Source organism: Antechinus flavipes, chromosome 6 (genome assembly GCF_016432865.1).
Source record: "Antechinus flavipes isolate AdamAnt ecotype Samford, QLD, Australia chromosome 6, AdamAnt_v2, whole genome shotgun sequence".
NCBI lineage: Eukaryota > Metazoa > Chordata > Mammalia > Dasyuromorphia > Dasyuridae > Antechinus > Antechinus flavipes.
In genome coordinates, this window is record NC_067403.1 from 205,699,742 (window position 1) to 205,719,993 (window position 20,252).

Here is a 20,252-nt window from a genome sequence, read left to right on the forward strand (position 1 = left end):
GTGGTCTTTTATAAACTGGACATTTTCCACAGAAACTTAGTAAATTGCTGAATTGAATTGAAAAAGTTCATATTGACACAAGAGAATATACCTCGTGGAGTGTTAGGGTCAAAATTTAGAAGACTTGAATTTGAATTTCTTTCCTTTTTTTTTTTTTTTTTAATTTATTTAAAAAAAAGAATTCTAGGTTCTTTATCTTATTCCCACCCACAATTAAGAAACCATTTGTGAATTTATGCAAGCCATTTCCATAAATGCCAAATTGTGAAGGAAAAAAAAAACTATAGATCTTTCACTCTAATGAAAAATTAAAACCCTTAAGAAAAATTAAATTTAAAAAAGAGAGAGTTCCTCAGCCTATGTTCAGAACCAATCAGTTCTTTCTTGGTATGAATAGGATTTTTCATCATAAGTCCTTTAGAGTAGTTGTAAATAATTATACTACCGAGAATAGCAAAGTCATTTATAGCTGGTCATCCCAGAACATTGCTATTACTTTGTATACATTGTGTACATTTCACTTTGCTTGAGTCCATGGATGACTTTCTTTTTTCAAATTTTTATTTATTTTTATTTTATTATTAGAGCTTTTTATTTACAAGATATATGCATGGGTAATTTTTCAGCTTTGACAATTGCACAATCTTTTCCAATGGCAGGTAGACCAGTACATGTTAAATATGTTAAAGTATATGTTAAATACAATATATGTATACATATCCAAATAGTTATTTTGCTGAATAAGAAGAATCGGACTTTGAAATAATGTAAAATTAAACCTGTGAAGGAAATAAAAAATGCAAGTGGACAAAAACAGAGGCATTGGAAATGTTATGTAGTGGTTCATACTTATTTCCTAGAGTTCTTTCACTGGGTATAGCTGGTTCTATTCATTATTGAACAAATGGAACTGATTTGGTTCATCTCATTGTTGAAGAGAGCCACATCCATCAGAATTGATCATCATATAGTATTGTTGTTGAAGTATATAATGATCTCCTGGTCCTGCTCATTTCACTCATCATCAGTACACATAAATCTCTCCAGGCCTTTCTGAAATTATCCTGCTGGTCATTTCTTACAGAACAATAATAGTCTATAACATTCATATACCACAATTTATTCAGCTGTTCTCCAATTGATGGGCATCCACTCAGTTTCATGGAGGACTTTCCAGGTTCCTCTGCCCCCCCCCCCCCCCCAAAGCATCTTTCTCATCCTTTTCCACAGAACAATAATATTCCCATCATAAACACATACCACAGTTTGAGCCATTCCCCAATTGATGGGCATCTCCTCTTTTTTTTTTTTTTTTTTTTTTTTGTCCAGAGAAGAGAGTTGCTATGGATATTTTTTTGTACATATAGATCATTTTCCTTCTCCCTTCTCCCCCAAATCTCTTTGGTATTCATGCTAAGTAGTGGTGTTAGATCAGAGTATATGTAGGAATTTATAATGGCCTTTTGAGCATAGATTATATCTTTTGGTCATTTATCAATTCTTTATTCTTTATAAATTTGACTCACTTTCCTCTCTGGGAAATGAGGTCTTATCTGAGAAACTTACTTTGAAATTCTTTTTACAGTTACTGTGGCTATTGTTTTCCTCCTCCCCCCATGTATTTTCTCTCCTTTTTTATCCTGTCCCTTCTCAAAAGTGTTTTCGTACTGACCATTCCCTCCCCCAAAGTTACCCTCTCTTTTATCACCACCCCCTTCCCTTATCCTGCTTCTCTCCTATTTTTCTGCAGAGTAAGCTAGATTTCTGTACCCCTATTAAGAATGTATGTTATTTCCTTTTTGAGCCAATTCTGATGAAAGTTAAGGGTCACTCCCCCTTTCTTTCCTCTCTGTCCCTCCATTGTAAAAACTATTTCTTGCCTTTTCTTGGGGGATGAGGGGGAGGATTGCAAGGCAGTTGGGGTTAAGTGACTTGCCCAGAATTACCAGTGTTTAAGTGTCTGAAGTCAAATTTGAACTCAGGTCCTCTGGAGTCCAGGGCTAGTACTCATTGCCTTTCTTTTTTTATGGCAGATAATTTGTACTATTCTATTTTCCCTTTTCCCTTTTTCTCAGTACATTCCTCCCTTGTCGCTTAATTTTATCATTTTTAACAAAGATTATCCCTTCATATTCAACTCATACTTGTGCCCCTTAAATATCTATATCTATCTATCTATCTATATATATATCTTAACAACCATAATAATGAGAAAGTTCTTATAAGTTGCAAGTATCATCCTCCCAGTAGGAACGTAAACAGATCTTAAGTCCTTTATGATATCACTTTCCTGATTATTTAGGAGTGTTTCTCCTGAGTCCTGTATTTGAAAATCAAATTGTCCATTCAGCTCTGGTATTTTCATCACAAATGTTTGAAAATCTTCTATTTCATTGAATGACTACCTTTTCCTGTGAAGGATTATATTCACTTTTGCTGGGTAGGTGATTCTTGATTGTAATCCTAGCTCTATTGTTTTCTGAAATATCATATTCCAAGCCCTCCAGGTCTTTAATGTGGAAGCTGCTGAATCTTGTGTTATCCTGACTATGGTTTCACTATATGTGAATTATTTTTTTCTGGATGCTTGCAATATTTTCTTTTTGTCCTGGGAGTTCTGGAATTTGTCTATGATATTCCTGGGAGTTTTCATTTTTGGATCTTTTAGGAGGTGATGGGTGGATTCCTTCAATTTCTATTTTACTTTCTGGTTCTAGAATATCAGGACATTTTTCCTTGATAATTTTTGAAAGATGATATCCAGGTATTTTTATTTTTTTTGATCCATGACTTTCAGGTAGATCAATAATTTTTTAAAATAGCTTTTTATTTACAAGTTATATGCAGGATGACCAATACATGTTAAATATATTGGAGTATAAATTAAATACAAAATAAGTATACATGTTCAAACCATTATTTTGCTGTACAAAAAGAATTGGACTCCGAAATATTGTACAGTTAGCCTGTGAAGGAAATCAGAAATGCAGACAGGCGAAAATATAGGCATTGGGAATTCGATGTAATAGTTCTTAGTCATCTCCCAGAGTTCTTTTGCTGGATGTAGCTAGTTCAGTTCATTACTGCTCCATTAGAATAGATTTGGTTCATCTCATTGTTAAGATGGCCAGGTCCATCAGAATTGATCATCATATAGTATTGTTGTTGAAGTATATGATGACCTCCTGGTCCTGCTCATTTTACTCAGCATCAGTTCGTGTAAGTCTCTCCAGGCCTTTCTGAAATCATCCTGTTGGTCGTTTCTTACCGAACACTAATATTCCATATTATTCATATACCACAATTTATTCAGCCATTCTCCAATTGATGGACAACTACTCAGTTTCCAGTTTCTGGCCACTACAAAAAGGGCTGCCACAAATATTCTTGCACATACGGGTCCCTTTCCCTTCTTTAAGATCTCTTTGGGATATAAGCCCAGTAGTAACACTGCTGGGTCAAAGGGTATGCACAGTATTAATGTCCCTGTTTTCCCACATCCCCTCCAACATTCTGCATTATTTTTCCCTGTCATTCTAGCCAGTCTGACAGATGTGTAGTGGTTAGATCAATACTTTTAAAAAATAATTACAATAAGTCTGGGATCTGGATTGGGGCTGAGTCTGAGTCTTGGCTCAGGCTCAGATTGTGCACTGTACTATCACTCTGGTTCCACAGACCTTTTCTGCTGACCTTCTAAGTTGCCGTCACCTGGAAACGATTTTAGTCCATTTTTTAAATTTAAATTCAACAAATTTAAAATTTCTTTAGTAATTATTTAAAGGAATTTGGAATATTTTGGAGAAAAGGTTGGCCAGGCTTCTGCCTTTCTGCCTTTACTCTACCATCTTGGTTTCACCTATCAAAGAAGGGCTATTTGTTTGCTATAGGATATCATAGACAAAGCATTTAACCTTACAATACCCCAGTTTCCTCATCTATGAAACAGGAGTAATAATACTTATACTATCTATCCCATGGGGCAACCATAGGGCAAATGTTTAATAAATATTAATGTTCTATATAAATGAAAGTTGTTATTTTCCAAGATTATGAGAATTTTTTTTAATGAAGTTTCTCACACTAATTTAAAATTAGGGAGTTACTATTAAGTTTATTGGAAAAAGTTCTATTAGAAATATTTACTACATGATATATTAAATTAAAATAAAATTTGTGATTGTGACATAGTCTGTATGCAAGTTTTGAGAAGTTTTTGAGTTCTGCCGATTCCATTTAGGAACTTGGCATTTTGAAGCTGGAAGGGACCTTAATTGCATATATCTTAAGGTACCTTGAAAATGATGTATACTAATCAATGTGATATTTTCCCCCTGAAAGTATTAAACCCAATGCCTGTTGGATGAAAGTAGTCCTGCAAAATTTACAGGACTAGATTAACATGTATTTGAAAAATGTTTAATAAAATAAAAATGCAGTATGATAGAAATAATTTTAATTTATGGTTTTCTAAATTAATTTGGATTTGATACTACTATAAAATGTAGAGCATTGAAATGAGAGCCAGGAGATCTGTGTTCTAGTCCTGGCTCTTTCAATAACTAACTGCACATTCTGGACCTAATATATAGCTCTTAGCTTATACTAATTTTTAAATTTTTCCCAGACATCTAAATCTGGGCCTCAGTTTTCCTTATCTACAAAATGAGTGGGTTTAGAATAGATGATTTCTGAGTGTCTTCCAGCTATAAGTTCCAACTTTCTATTACCTAGCACAGGAGTACTTTTTCATTCATTTGTTCCTAAATTCTCTCAAAAACAGGATTATATATCCTTTTAAATAGTATCCATGTACCTAGAACTATGTGATTTACATTGTAGCTCTAGATAGTAATTTTCTTTCTTTCTTTCTTTTTTTTTTTATTATAGCTTTTTATTTACAAGATATATGCATGGGTCATTTTACAGCATTGACAATTGCCAAACCTTTTGTTCCAATTTTTCCCCTCCTTTCCTCCACCCCCTCCCCCAGATGGCAGGTTGACCAATACATGTTAAATATGTTAAAATATAAATTAAATCCAATATAAGTATACATGTCCAAACAGTTATTTTGCTGTACAAAAAGAATCGGATTTTGAAATATGTACAATTAGCCTGTGAAGAAATCAAAAATGCAGGCGGACAAAAATAGAGGGATTGGGAATTTTATGTAGTGGTTCATAGTCATCTCCCAGAGTTTTTTCGCTGTGTGTAACTGGTTCAATTCATTGCTGCTCTATTGGAACTGATTTGGTTCATCTCTATAGAATTGATCATCATATTTTATTGTTGTTGAAGTATATAATGATCTCTTGGTCCTGCTCATTGCAGGCTTTTCTGAAATCATCCTGTTGGTCATTTCTTGCTGAACAATAATATTCCATAACATTCATATACCACAATTTACTCAACCATTCTCCAATTGATGGGCATTCATTCATTTTCCAGCTTCTAGCCACTACTAACAGGACTACCACAAACATTTTTGTACATACAGGTCCCTTTCCCTTCTTTATTATCTCTTTGGAGTATAAAAGCCCAGTAGAAACACTGCCGGGTCAAAGGGTATGCACAGTTTGATAACTTTTTGAGCATAATTCTAAATCGCTCTCCAGAATGACTGGATGTGTTCACAATTCCACCAACAATTTATCAGTGTCCCTGTTTTCCCACATGCCCTCCAACATTCCTTATTATCTTTTCCTGGCATTCTAGCCAATCTGACAGGTGTGTAGTGGTATCTCAGAGTTGTCTTAATTTGAATGTCTCTGATTAATAATGACTTGGAGCATATTTTCATATGGCTAGATATAGTTTCAATTTCTTCGTCTGAGAATTGTTCATATTCTTTGACCATTTATAAAGTCAATTCTATATATAGTTTGGAAACGAGGCCTTTATCAGAACCTTTGACTGTAAAAATGTTTTCCCAGTTTATTGCTTCTCTTCTAATCTTGTCTGCATTAATTTTGTTTGTACAAAAACTTTTCAATTTGATATAATCAAAATTTTCTATTTTGTGATCAATAATGATCTCTAGTTATTCTTTGGTCATAAATTCCTTCCTCTTCCACAGGTCTGAGAGGTAGTCTATCCTATGTTCCTCTAATTTATTTATAATCTCATTCTTTATGCCTAGGTCATGAATCCATTTTGACCTTATTTTGGTGTACATTGTTATGTGTGGGTCCATGCCTGGTTTCTGCCATACTAGTTTCCCATTTTCCCAGCAATTTTTGTCAAACAGTGAGTTCTTATCCCAAAAGCTGGGGTCTTTGGGTTTGTCAAACACTAGATTACTAAAGTTATTGACTGTTTTTAGATAGTCATTTGTCATGCTGATGTTGTATCAGATAAAGGATTTTTTTGGATAATAAATCTTATCTTCAAAGAAATAATCGTTAGAGGATCTAAGAAAAACTGTTGAATCTTAAGCTAAAGAAAAACTTATTTTAGGAAGTGTTTTAAGAACTATAAAAACAAAAATGACAACAACTTCGAAGAATACTTAAGAGTCTGGTGATTAGATTAAATAAAGTTCTTGGAGTTGTGGACTTTTTTGCATTGAATATAACATTAAAAATATATAGAGAGAGAATGCAAAAGAAGGGTAGAATAGTGATGATGTGGTCTATTATGTGCGGTTTGGCACCAAAAGTTGAGTTCCGTCATGTGAAGAATTCACATTCTCTTTGCCATTCTCATTTAGGAACGTGGGTACAGACAAAATGAAAGGATACAATAGACACCGAGAATGGTAAATATGACAGAGTTGGAAGAGCATAGAAAACATAGCAGGCAGGTCAAATCCTGAAAGGAATTTAGTACCCTGAAAGAGGTAATTAGCTGTAAGGAGGAGAAGTGGGGTTGAGAAACATAATGGAACTGGGGGAGATACCACATGGAATGGAGAAGAAGAAGTAAAGAGAAAAACACCATGAGGCAGGATGCCTGCCATGGGGCACAGTCCAAAAGAAGTCAGTAGCCATAGGATGGCCCATAGGCAGATTTTAAAGAGAAAATTTAACTTCAAGGACATGACTGGGGTTTCTGACAGGACATGACAAGGTGAGACTGCTCCAGACCTCTCTCCCCTGGGTGGGTAACTTGGATTTCATACTAGAGGACCTCCCTAGAGGGTGGGGCCATGGAGCTAAACTGATCTCTATCAGTGCCTTCTGCCTGCTTGTCTCAAGGATCAATTCTTTAGCTTCTCTGGTTCCAAAACATCTTTCAGGACCTCATCATTAGGTGAATAAATGTAAGGAAGTTAAATAGCCACTATCTATACATTATAAGATTCAGGTTGAATCTCTGAGCTTATTGCTACCAGAACTTGTAATTTTAGTTGTGTCCTCAGAAATGGGGACTAGAGTTTTCTTGAATAGTTAGGCTAATTCTACATAAGTTTACCTCCATTTCTGGTTCTGTATTCCAGAGCAATATTTATCATAGTTGATTTGCAAATCAACCCAAGTACTTAAGTAAGGTTATATGAAACTGAATTTGGCTTTTTGGAATATTAGGAATAAACTTAGTAGGACAGGCTAATTTGATCCCAAACTAAGACATTTACTAGAATTATTGCCATCTCTTAATAAGTCAGTAAACAACCTGACTCATGAATAAACGAAACTTTATTAAGTACTTACTGAAGTGTTTAAATAGTAATGCTCAGCCTTGAGGATACAAATAGAAAAGAAAGATAATTCCTTACATTTTAGGAGGAAGACTATATATAGGGAACTTCCTGCTGCAAGTCAGATGGGAAAATCCCATGATCCTTCTAAGATCTAATAGCAAAGCAGATATTAATGCCTCTTTTTTACTGATGAGGTCATAACAATTTCAGATGAACTATTTGATAATGCCAGGCACTTTGGTGGCATGAGCTTTCTTTTTGACTCAGGAAAAAAGTTTTGCAGTAGGAATTGTAAAACTGGATGATAGGCAAGTTTTTAAAAACAGGCTGATTTACCAGACCTGAAATTTTCTTGGACTGAAAGTTAAGTATAAGTAGTGTGAGATGACTATCAAAATACTGTCAAAAAATTCTCTTAGGCTCTATTAGTGTTCTTAGTGAGGTGATGGTGGTATAGGAGGAGGGTTGTAATCCTTATGTACTTTGCACTTGGAAAAGGGGAAAACCAAATCTGGATTATTGTGCCCAGTTTTGAGGGCAACATTCTAGAAAGAACCATTGACAAGTTGAAATTTGCCCATTGTAACTGGAATGCAGAAGGCATTCAAAATCATTACTTAAAAGAAAAGACTTGAAGGCCTTCAGGAGTGTTTAATTCTATATAAGAAGAAACTTATGGAAATGTCTTAGTTCTTTGAAACTGTTTTGAAATCTAATGGGCCTTTCTGACTCATTTTGTTAATGGCTACGTACACCATTGTTAATAAACTGATTTTGTTTAGAGTATGTACCTCAGTTTACCTTATTATATTTGCCTATAACAGTTGAAAGGGACCTGTAAGGTCACAGAGTCTGAGCCTGACAGAAGTTGTGATTTGCTCAAGGTCACACTATTAAGTGTCAGAGGAATTATTGGAAGTCTCGACTCAAGTTTTTAGTGTTTGACCATTATATCTTGGTACCTATGAAGCCATGGGTTTTATTTCTGCCTTCTGCTTTTTTCTTTTTTAGATTTTTAGACTTTTTAAAAGCATTTATTTTCAAAACATACATGCATGGATAATTTTTAACATTCACCCTTGCAAATTATTTCCCTCTCTTCCCCCTATCCTCTCCCCTTGATAGCAAGTAATTCAATATATGTTAAATATGTGCAATTCTTCTATACATATGTCCACAATTATGTTGCACAATAAATATCATCAAAAAGGGAAGAAAATGGGAAAGAAAACAACAAAAAAGTGAAAATACTTTGTTGTGGTCCATACTCAGTTCCCACAGTCCTCTCTGGCTTTCTTCATCATAAGATCATTAAAATTGGCCTGAATCCTTGGAGAGACTTACACGAACTGATGCTGAGTGAAACGAGCAGGACCAGGAGATCATTATATACTTCAACAACAATACTATATGATGATCAGTTCTGATGGACCTGGCCATCTTCAGCAATGAGATGAACCAAGTCAGTTCCAATGGAGCAGTAATGAACTGAACCAGCTACACCCAGTGAAAGAACTCTGGGAGATGACTAAGAACCATTACATTGAATTCCCAATCCCTATATTTTCACCTGCCTGCATTTTGGATTTCCTTCACAGGCTAATTGTATACTATTTCAGAGTCCAATTCTTTTTGTACAGCAAAATAATGGTTTGGTCATATATATTGTGTATCTAATTTATACTTTAATATATTTGACATCTACTGGTCATCCTGCCATCTAGGGGAGAGAGTGAGGGGAAGGAGGGGAAAAATTGGAACAAAATGTTCTGCAATTGTCAATGTTGTAAATTTACCCATACATATAACTTGTAAATAAAAAAGCTATTAAAAAAATTGGCTTGAATCATCTCATTGTTGAGAAGAACCATGTTCATCAGATTGATTATTGTATAATCTTATTGTTGCCATGTACAATGATCTTCTGGTTCTGTTTACTTCTTTTAGCATCAGTTCATGTAAGTCTCTCCAGGTCTGTCTGAAATCATCTTGCTAATCATTTCTTATAGAACAATAATATTCCATAACATTCATATATCGCAACTTATCCAGCCATTCTCCAACTGATGGGCATCCACTCAGTTTCCAGTTTCTTGACACTACCAAAAAGGCTGCCACAAACATTTTTGCACATGTCGGTCCTTTTTACTCCTTTATGATCTCTTTGGGATACAAGCTCAGTAGAAACACTACTGGATCAAAGAGTATGCACAGTTTGATAGCCCTTTGGACATAGTTAAATTTTGCTCTCCAGAATGGTTTAATCAGTTCACAACTCCACCAATGATGTATTAGTGTCCCAGTTTTCCGTGCATCCCGCCAGCATTCATCATTATCTTTTCCTGTCATCTTAGCCAATTTGAGGAGTTTTTTAGTGGTACTTAGAGTTGTCTTAAATTGCATTTCTCTCTCTCTCTCTTTTTTTTAAATAACTTTTTATTGATAGAACCCATGCCAGGGTAATTTTTTGCAGCATTATCCCTTGCATTCACTTCTGTTCCGATTTTTCCTCTCCCTCCCTCCACCCCCTCCCCCCAGATGGCAAGCAGTCCTTTACGTGTTGAATAGGTTACAGTGTATCCTAGATGCAGTATATGTGTGCAGAACCGAACAGTTTTTTGGTTGCACAGGGAGAATTGAATTCAGAAGGTATAAATAACCCAAGAAGAAAAACAAAAATGCAAGCAGTTTATATTCATTAAATTGCATTTCTCAATAGTGTTTCAGAGCATCTGGTTTCTTCCTTGATTTGTTTTTAGCAAATTTCTGGGAAACTCATTCATGAATTTTTCTGCTTTGTATTCTTGGTGTTTGGTAGGTCCATTTAGGTAGCCTTATCATTCTCCCTTCTCAGTTTAAAGCATTTTTGATTATTATGGCAAAATTCCAGGCACCTCCAATTTTTAACTAGCCTTTGTTAAGCCTAGCCAAGAGCTCTTCTTTTAAGTTGTGGTTCAGAATTTTACTTTATTTGTTTATTTAAAATAATATTTTGTTTTTCCAAATACATGCAAAGACAATTTTCAACATCACTCTTTTTTGTAAATTTTAAAAAAAATTATAACTTTTTATTTATAAGATATATGCATGGGTAATTTTTCAGCATTGATAATTGAAAAAACCTTTGTTCCAGTTTTTCCCCTTCCTCCCCCCATACCTTCCCCCAGATGGCAGGTTGACCAATACATGTAAAATATGTTAAAGTATAAGTTAAATACAATATATGCATACATGTCCATACAGTTATTTTGCTGTACAAAAAGAATCGGACTTTGAAATAGTATACAATTAACCTGTATAGGAAATCAGAAATGCAGGTGGACAAAAATATAAAAGGATCGGGAATTCTATGTAGTGGTTCATAGTCATCTCCCAGAGTTCTTTCACTGGGTGTAGCTGGTTCAGTTCATTCCTGCTCCATTGGAACTGATTTGGTTCATCACATTGTTAAAGAGGCCCACGTCCATCAGAATTGATCATCATATAGTATTGTTGTTGAAGTATATGATGATGTCCTGGTTCTGCTCATTTCACTCAGCATAGGTTCATGCAAGTCTCTCTAGGCCTTTCTGAAGTCATTCCTCAGCATCACTCTTTTTTATTTTATTTTATTTTTTTATTTTTATATAACTTTTTATTGACAGAACCCATGCCAGGGTAATTTTTTACAACATTATCCCTTTCACTCACTCCTGTTCCGATTTTTCCTCTCCCTCCCTCTACCCCCTCCCCCAGATGGCAAGCAGTCCTATACATGTTAAATAGGTTACAGTATATCCTAGATACACTATATGTGTGCAGAACCGAACAGTTTTCTTGTTGCACAGGGAGAATTGGATTCAGAAGGTATAAATAACCAGGGAAGAAAAACAAAAATGCAAGCAGTTTACATTCATTTCCCAGTGTTCTTTCTTTGGGTGTAGCTGCTTCTGTCCATCCTTGATCAATTGAAACTGAATTAGCACTCTTTATCAAAGAGATCCACTTCCATCAGAATACATCCTCATACAATGTCGTTGTTGAAATGTATAATGATCTCCTGGTTCTGCTCATTTCACTTAGCATCAGTTCATGTAAGTCTCGCCAATCCTCTCTGTATTCATCCTGCTCAGCATCACTCTTGTAAAAACTTTGCGTTTCAAATTTTTCTCCCTCTCTCCTCATCTCTCTCCTTCCCTAGACAGCAAATGATTCATTGAAGGTTAAACATGTGCAGTTCTTCTAAACATATTTTCATGAAAATGGGAGAAAAAAATCAGATCAAAAGGGGGGAAAAGCACTAGAAAGAAAAAAAAAGAAGCAAATGACAACAATAGGTGAAAATGCTATGCTTTGATTCGCATTCAGTCTTCATAGTTCTCTCTCACTTAATCTTATTACTGTATACAATGTTCTCTTAGTTCTGTTTACCTCACTTAGCATCAGTTCATGTAAGTCTTTCCGGGCTGTTCTGAAACCAGTGTGCTCATCATTTCTTAGCAAATAACATTCATATACCATAACTTATTCAGCCATCCTCCAACTGTTGGTCATCCAGTCAATTTCCAGTTCCTTGCCACTACAAAAAGGGTTGCCACAAACTTTTTTCCCCTTTTTGATCCCTTTGGAATAAAGACCCAGTAGAAATACTGCTGGATCAAAAGGTATGCACATTTTGATAGTCCTTTGGGCATAGTTCCATATTGCTTTCCAGAATGGCTGGATCTGTTCACAATTCCACCAACAATGTATTAAGTTTCCAGTTTTCCCACATCTTTTCTATTATTCATCATCATCTTTTCCTGTCATCTTAGACAATCTGAGAGGTTTGAAATGGTACTTCAGAGTTGTCTTAATTTACATTTTTCTAATCAGTGATTTATAGCATTTTTTCCCATATGATTAGAAATGGTTTTAATTTCTTCATCTTGAAAATTGTCTATTCATATCCTTTGATCATTTATTAATTGGGGAATGACTTGTATTCGTATAAATTTGAGTCAGTTCTCTATATATTTTAAGAATGAAGCCTTGAATGTAAATTTTCCTCCAGTTTTCTGCTTCCCTTCTAATCTTGACTGGATTGGTTATGTTAGTGCAAAATCTTTTTTAATTTAATGTATTCAAAATTACCTATTTTGCATTTCATATGTTCCCTAGTTCTTCTTTGGTCATAAATTCCTCCCTTTTCCACAGATCTGAAAAGCAGACTATCCCTTCTTCTCCTATTATCCTATATGTCTAAAATCAGAATTTTAAAACTTGTTAGACATTATCTTACGCAGCCATTTACTTTCCAGATCTGCTTTTCTGAAGTAGGATCCTAGATCTATAGTTTGGAGAAGTCACCTAGTCTAGCCTTTTCATTTTACAGAAGAAGAACTTGAGGCCCACTGGTAATAAGTATCAAAGGTGGATTTGGAACCCAGGTCCTTTGTCTCCAGATCCAAAAACAACAACTAAATCACCTGCAATGTACCAGACGCAGTGCCAAGTGCTTTACATTTGTGACTTAATTTCATGCACACAACAGCTGTAGGAGTAGGTGCAGTTATAATTCCCATTTTACAGGTGAGGAATTACTGAGGCAAACAATAATTAAATGACTTTAGGATCTCATAGCTAGTAAAAGTCTGAAGTCAAATTTGAACCCAGATCCTTTGTCTTTAGATGCAGTATTCTTTCCTTTAAGCTAAATGCTTTCTATTCTCTTATGAAAGCCTTGTCTTACTCTCTAAACTTCTTCTTGAAATATCCTTTGTACCTTTAGAAGTAGTCTTCATATATGACAAATGTCCACAGGAGTTCTCTATCATATCCTTACTTAATAATCTGGGAAGACAACAGACCTCCCTTTTAATGGAACAATCACATTCTGTCCTAACTTGAGGAGTTGGGCATGAATCCATTTATGTCAGCAAGGGCCTTAGAAATTAGATCTAAAAGACATTATGCTAAAGTCAGGTTAACATTTAGAAGTAGAATCACATATTGTCCCTCTTACTGTTCCCCAAAGTCCAACGTGAGAATTCCCTTGATCAATGAAAAGGACAAGTATTTTTCCTGGAGTTTTTTTCTTGGAATAGATGGAGGGAAGATAAATATTGGGAAAAGAAAATTTCTGTGAAGAGTCTTAATTCAGTAAGCCAGAACTTGAGAGTAATTGTGGCTTCCTTAAGATAACCCTAATAATTCACATTTATGGAGCTTTTTAAAGTATTGTGAAGTTCTTTTCTCACTGTCACCTCTTCTGGCAGGCAATTTGAGTATTCTTCTCTTCCTTGTATATCTCAGAGAAATTACCTGATATGTGAGCTCTAATAGATCATTAGATAATCTGCTTTCAAAAGGTATTTAGAACCCAGGTCTTTAATGATTTCTAGTTAACACTCTTCCTACCATACCACACTGCTTCAAGAACTGATAAGAAAATATGAAAGCCATTGCTGAGGATAATTAGCAAATAAAATGAAAATCTATTGTGATGTTTTCCCCACTGTGGGAGGTAGGGAAGGATTTATTCACTTTAGATTTAGAATGTTGTCTGGGATTTATTGCTTGGGACCATGCCTTAAACCAAAATCACTCTGACTTTCTTAATTGACTGACTAACCATAGGTCTTGATCATTGTTGGAGGCTCTTTAGCTCAAAGTGAATGTGTCAGTTATTTCTGTCTGGGCCAGAAACCCTGAGAGTCTTTCCCTCCCAAGCTGACTTTTTGGGGTGAGAGAGAGCTCAGTCATCCTGATCTATATCTGGCTACTAGATGCAGATGCTCTGGAAGAGAAAGTGACGGTAGTGACTTTGCACAGGCTTTCCATACTTCAATTCTAATTCATTTGCATGCTGTGGCATTATATCCCCAATGTCATGGTTCTCTTTGAGAATGAAGGATAAGGGGCAGCTGGTTGGCACAGTGGATAGAGCAATAGCCTTGAAGTCAGGAAGACATGAGTTCAAATCCAGATTCAAACTCTCAACACATCTTAGCTGTATGACCCTGGGCAAGTCACTTAACCCCAATTGTCTCTCATAATATAAATAAAGATAGAGTAGGAACCTAGAGATAATAGCTGTAGTACTTACCTTACATGATTATTGTGAGAACCGAGTGAGATATTCATCTTAAAAATCTATACCTATATATGTCTTTTATTGGCATTTATATTAGTCAATGAATATTATTAGTTGAACATAGTATCTTTTCAGCATAGAAAGTATAGCTGCTATATAGATCAGCATAGATATTAAAAATTATAGAAAAAGGACAGGCCAGATGTGTCTAATTGACAGCCTTGTGGATTTCAGAGACAGTTAACACCACACTACAAAAAAAAAAAAAAGAAAAGAAAAGAAAACAAAAGATTTAGAGGTTTGCTGAGGATTTTTCAAGTATTTTAGGGAAATCTCTTTTTAGATATTTGAAAAATTGTCTTGTAGAGAAGGGATTAGATTTATGCTTAGTCCTGAACACAGAATTAGGACTAATGGGTGTATATTATGTAAAGATCAATTTATTTCAACGGAAGGAAAATTTAATTTTAATGTTCTCGAGAAATAGATTGAGCCACTTTGGATAATAATCACTGAAGATTATTCTTCTTAATAATCACGAATTTCATAGAATAATATTGATTTAAGTTAATCTTTTTAAAATTCCCTTCCAACTCTAGAATTCTATGAATTTAAGACCATTCAATTGAATTTGGCAAACATTTATTTTTTTCTCCCACTTAAGAGTATTTTTTTCCCATCTCATGCAAAAATAGTTTTCAACATTCATTTCTGTAAGATTTTGAGTTCCAAATTTTTTCTCTTCCTTCAACCCCTTCCCTAGACAGAAAGTAATCTGATACAGGTTATGCACATACAATCATTTTAAACCTATTTCCATATTAGTCATGTTGTGAAAGAAAAATCAGAACTAAAGGAAAAAACCATGGGAAAGACAAAACAAAAAAGTGAAAATAGTATGCCTTGATCTGCATTCACTCTCCACAGTTCTTTTTTTGCATGTGGATGGCATTTTTCCATCCCAAGTCTATTGGAATTGTCTTAGATCACTATCTTGCTGAGAAGAGCTAAATCTGGAATAGTTGATCATCACATAATCTTATTGTCACTGTGTTCTCTTGGTTATACTCACTTCGCTCAAAATCAGTTCATGTAAGTCTTTCCAGGCATTTCTGAAATCAGCCTGCTTATAATTTCTTATAGAACAATAATATTCTATTACATTTGTATACCATAACTTACTCAGCCATTCCCCAAATGAGGGGCATTCATCAATTTCTAATCCATTGCAAAAAGGGCTGCTACAAACATTTTTGTACATGTGTTTTTTCCCCCTCTTTTATGATCTCTTTGGGATACAGATCCAGTGGAGTCACTGTTGAATTAAAGGATATGCACTGTTTGATAGCCCTTTGTGCATCCAGAGTGTTTGGATCAGTTCATAACTCCAGCAACAACATATTAGTGTTCCCAGTATTCCCATATCTTTTCCAATATTTATATTATCTTTTCCTGTCATCTTAGATAATCTGAGAGATGTGGTATTACTTTAAAGTGATACCACAAAGTTGTCTTAATTTCTCTAATCAATAGTGATGTACAGCATCTTTTCATATGACTAGAAATGGTTTTAATTTCTTCATCTTGAAAATTGTCTATTCATATTTTTTGACCATTTATCAATTGGGGACTTATATAAAGAATTCACTTAATTTATAAGAATATATTTTAGAAATGAGGCCTTTATCAGAAATACTGATTAAAATTTTTTTCCCATATTTCTGCTTCCCTTTTAATCTTGTCTGCATTACTTTTACTTGTGCAAAATCTTTTTAATTTAATGTAATCAAAATTATCCATCTTGCATTTCTTAATGTCTCTTCAAAAATCTGAGAGGTAAACTCCTAATTTGCTTATAGTATCATCCTTGATTTCTAAATCATGAATCCATTTCAATCTTATCTTGGTATGGGTTATGAGATGGTATGGGTTATGAGATATATATTGGTCTATATATAGGTTCTGCCATATTATTTTCCGTTTTTCTAGAAATGTTTTCCCCCTCCCCTCCCAGATAGGGAATTCTTATTTATCTCAGAAGCAGATCTTTGGGTTTATCAAATAGATTGCTGGAGTCATTGACCACTGTCTCTTGTGTATCTTATTCCACTACTACCAGTACCAATTATTTTAGCTGATACCAAATGTTTTTGATGACTGTCACTTTGTAATATAGTTTTACATGTGGTATGGCTAGGTCACTTTCCTTTGCATTTTTTCTCATTCTCTTAATCTTTGTTCTTCCAGATAAGTTTTATTAACATTTTTTCTAGTGTTGTAAAATAATTGTTTGGTAGTTTGATTAGTATGCTACTAAATAAGTATATTAATTTAGGTACAATGAAAAAATGATATTTTTCCAATTGCTTAGATGTGCCTTTATGTGAAAAGTGCTTGTATTTGTGTTCATATAATTCTTTGATTTGTCTTGGCAGGTAGGTTCCTAAATATTTTATATTGTTCAGTTATTTTAAATGAGATTTTTTTTTCTATCTCTTGCTACTGGTTTGTTGGCAATATGTAGAAATGCTGATCATTTATGTGAGTTTCTTTTATATCCTGCAACTTTGACAAAGTTGTTAACAATTATTTTTTAGATAATTCTCTAGGATTTTCTAAGTATGCCGGCATATCATCTATAAAGTGATAGTTCTGTTTCCTAGTCTAATTCCTTCAATTTCTTTTCTTCTTATTGCTAAAGCTAAATCTTACTAAAAGATACCTTAGACAATGAAGTAATATCAATATTAAACATATGTTATATTGTTATATTGTTCTGGAGGAAAACAATATATAGAATATAAATAAGTATAACATATGCAGAGTAAATACAAAGTATCTTTTTCAGGGGGTGAAGAAGGAGCATTCTAAGGAAGGATTTTTACTGTTGAGATGCGGAAAGACCTCTTATAAGGATTTTGTACCCCATGTCTGCTTTGAAAGAACTTAGATATTTTATTTGGTGAGGTGGGAAAGCCTGAGCAAAGGGATGAAAGAAAAGCTGGAATAATGTAAGTAGAATAAATTGTGAAAAATTTGAAATGCCAAACAGAAGAATTATTTTGTGTCCTAGAAGTAGCAAAGAATGACATAGTTAAACTTGGTGTTCTCAGTTTACAACTGTGTAAAGTCTAGATTGATAGGAAGAGATTGGAGGCTGGGAAACCCAGAGATAGGAAGGGGAGAGGGAAGAAGTGATAGAGAGTGAAAAGTTAAAGTTATGAATAAGGGCTTATTTCTCATTGTATCTCTTGTTAACTTAAAATTTTTGTTACAATAATAGTTAAAATCATTTTCTAGTGTGCCCCCTAGGTAGTGAATGTTGGGTTGAAGTCAAGAAGACTTCAAATCTGTCCTCAGATACTTCTAAACTCTGTGACCCTAGTCAAGTTTTTTAACCCTGTTTGCTCAGTTCCTTATCCATAAAATGATCTGGAAAAGGAAATGGCAAAGCTCTCCATTACCTATGCGGAAAATCCCCTCAAATGTGACGTATGAAAAGTCAAACATGACCAAAATGATCAAATAGCAAACAGTCCTCCAAGAGCATTTTCACTTGGCTAAAAGAAATACTTGACTCAAGAACTTTAGCCCATGCACTGGTATATATGTCTGTGTATTCGCTGAGTAGGTGATAAGTAGTCTTGAAAGTGGTAGATTATTTGAGTTCTGGAATTAACTGAGCTGCAACAGGTCTAAAATTGATTGGATGTCCCTGTTAAGTGTGGCAGGAATATGATGAAGACTACCGCCTCCTCCTAATGCTACAGAGGAGAGGGCCTTATATAGATAGGACCTGGCCCAGGTTGGGGAAAATGGAATAAGTCAAAGCTTCTGTGGCAAGTCAATATTATAATTGGCTGCTGTACTTTCTAATCAAGATAGGGAGATCTAGTACTTCCTAAGCCCCCCAAGGAAAAAAATAACTTTTTAAAATAGTTTTCTACATTTTAAAACTTTAAAATAAAAGTTTTTTATATGTTTTGTTAACATCACAGTTATACCCTCTTGTCACCACTATTCAATTACTGTTTGTGACAAATAAAAACAATTATACAAAATCAGCTCAAAAACTTGTTTTTATTGGCATATCACATTCCACACCCAGTCCCTTGCCTTTCTGTTGAGAAGTGGGAAGCCTCTGTCTTTTCTGGATTGATACTGGTCATTATAGTTGATGAGAGTTTATAATCAGACAGTCTTTGAGTATTTTCTGTTATCGTTTATTGTATTGTGTTCTGAGTCTGTTTACTTCACTCTTCATCAGTTCATACATGTTTTCATATAAGTCTCTCATGCTTCTCTGAAAACTTAATGCTGTGGAAAATCATCTTACATTCATTTAATATATGCCAAACTATGCTTGACACACACACACAAATAACCAGTAAAAGAGAAGTGACTAATTAAATATGGCATACACAAAATCAGTAATTGGTGCTGAGAAAGTTTTTTTTTTCTACACCACTGTTTTTTGCCCTGCATTTAAGACTTTATTATAGGGACAGTCTTTAAGAAGATCTCTGGCTTTTGTGCAGAGTTTGCTGCTAGACCTTAGCCCTTTGTCCCCTGGGCAGGTGTTTGGCTGTGCTAACTGCCTATTACTGCTTAGTGTCCCAGCCCAATCATTTAACCCTTAAGTTAACTAAATCACTTAGTTCACTTTGCATACTTTGTTACAATACTTCAGAGAATGTTGACTTTGCAGACCTGCTCTGAACATGGGTACTTAACAGCTTGACACATTTACTCTGGGGAGGGAGCTTAGCAGAAATTTTGCAAGGGAAAAGCTTCTTAGGACAAAACCAACTTGCGTTGGCCTTGCCCTTGAGAGAGAGAGAGAGAGAGAGAGAGAGAGAGAGAGACTATTTCACAGAAATAAACATTATTATATTTCATTTAAATAGTATTTTAACCTGTAAATAAAGATCAATAATCATTTAAAAAATCAAATAAGGAAGACAAAGCATACTAGTTGCTGGTAGTAATTTATGCTTTTCTCCAAAAAAATCCCCACCAAATTATTTATTTTTAGCATTAAAAAAATTAATCTTAAATTCTCCCTTTTCCCCCCAACCTGTAGAAAAGACAAGAAATGGGAACATGTGAAATCATGAAAAACATTTCCATACTACCCATGTTGGAAAAAAAAAAGCAAGAAAAACAAAGTTAAAAAAAAAAATCATGATTTACTATGCATGCCCTCAGACTCTGTCAGTTCTCTTTTTTGGAGGTGCATAATAATATTTTTCATCAGAATTATCTTGGATCATAATATTGCTCAGAGTAACTAAGTCTTTTGCTTCATTCTTAGAATATTGCTGTTATATACATTGTTTTCCTGCTTCTGTTTACTTCTTTACATGAGGTCATATAAATCTTCCAGGTTTTTCTGAAACCTGTTCATTTTTATTTATTCATTTTCTGATGAGGCGATTAGGGTTAAGTGACTTGCCTAGGATCACACAGCTAGGAAATGTTAAGTGTCTGAGGTCAAATTTGAACTCAGATCCTTCTGACTATAGGGCTGGTGCACCCATCTAGCTGCTCCAA

At 34.6% G+C, this 20,252-nt stretch overlaps 1 protein-coding gene across 1 annotated transcript in view; it reads left to right on the plus strand.

Moving 5' to 3' along the window:
* The window catches only part of PIK3C2A (phosphatidylinositol-4-phosphate 3-kinase catalytic subunit type 2 alpha), a 159,933-nt gene that overhangs the window by 8,128 nt on the left and 131,553 nt on the right, over positions 1-20,252 (plus strand). The gene's annotated exons all lie outside the window — the stretch shown is intronic.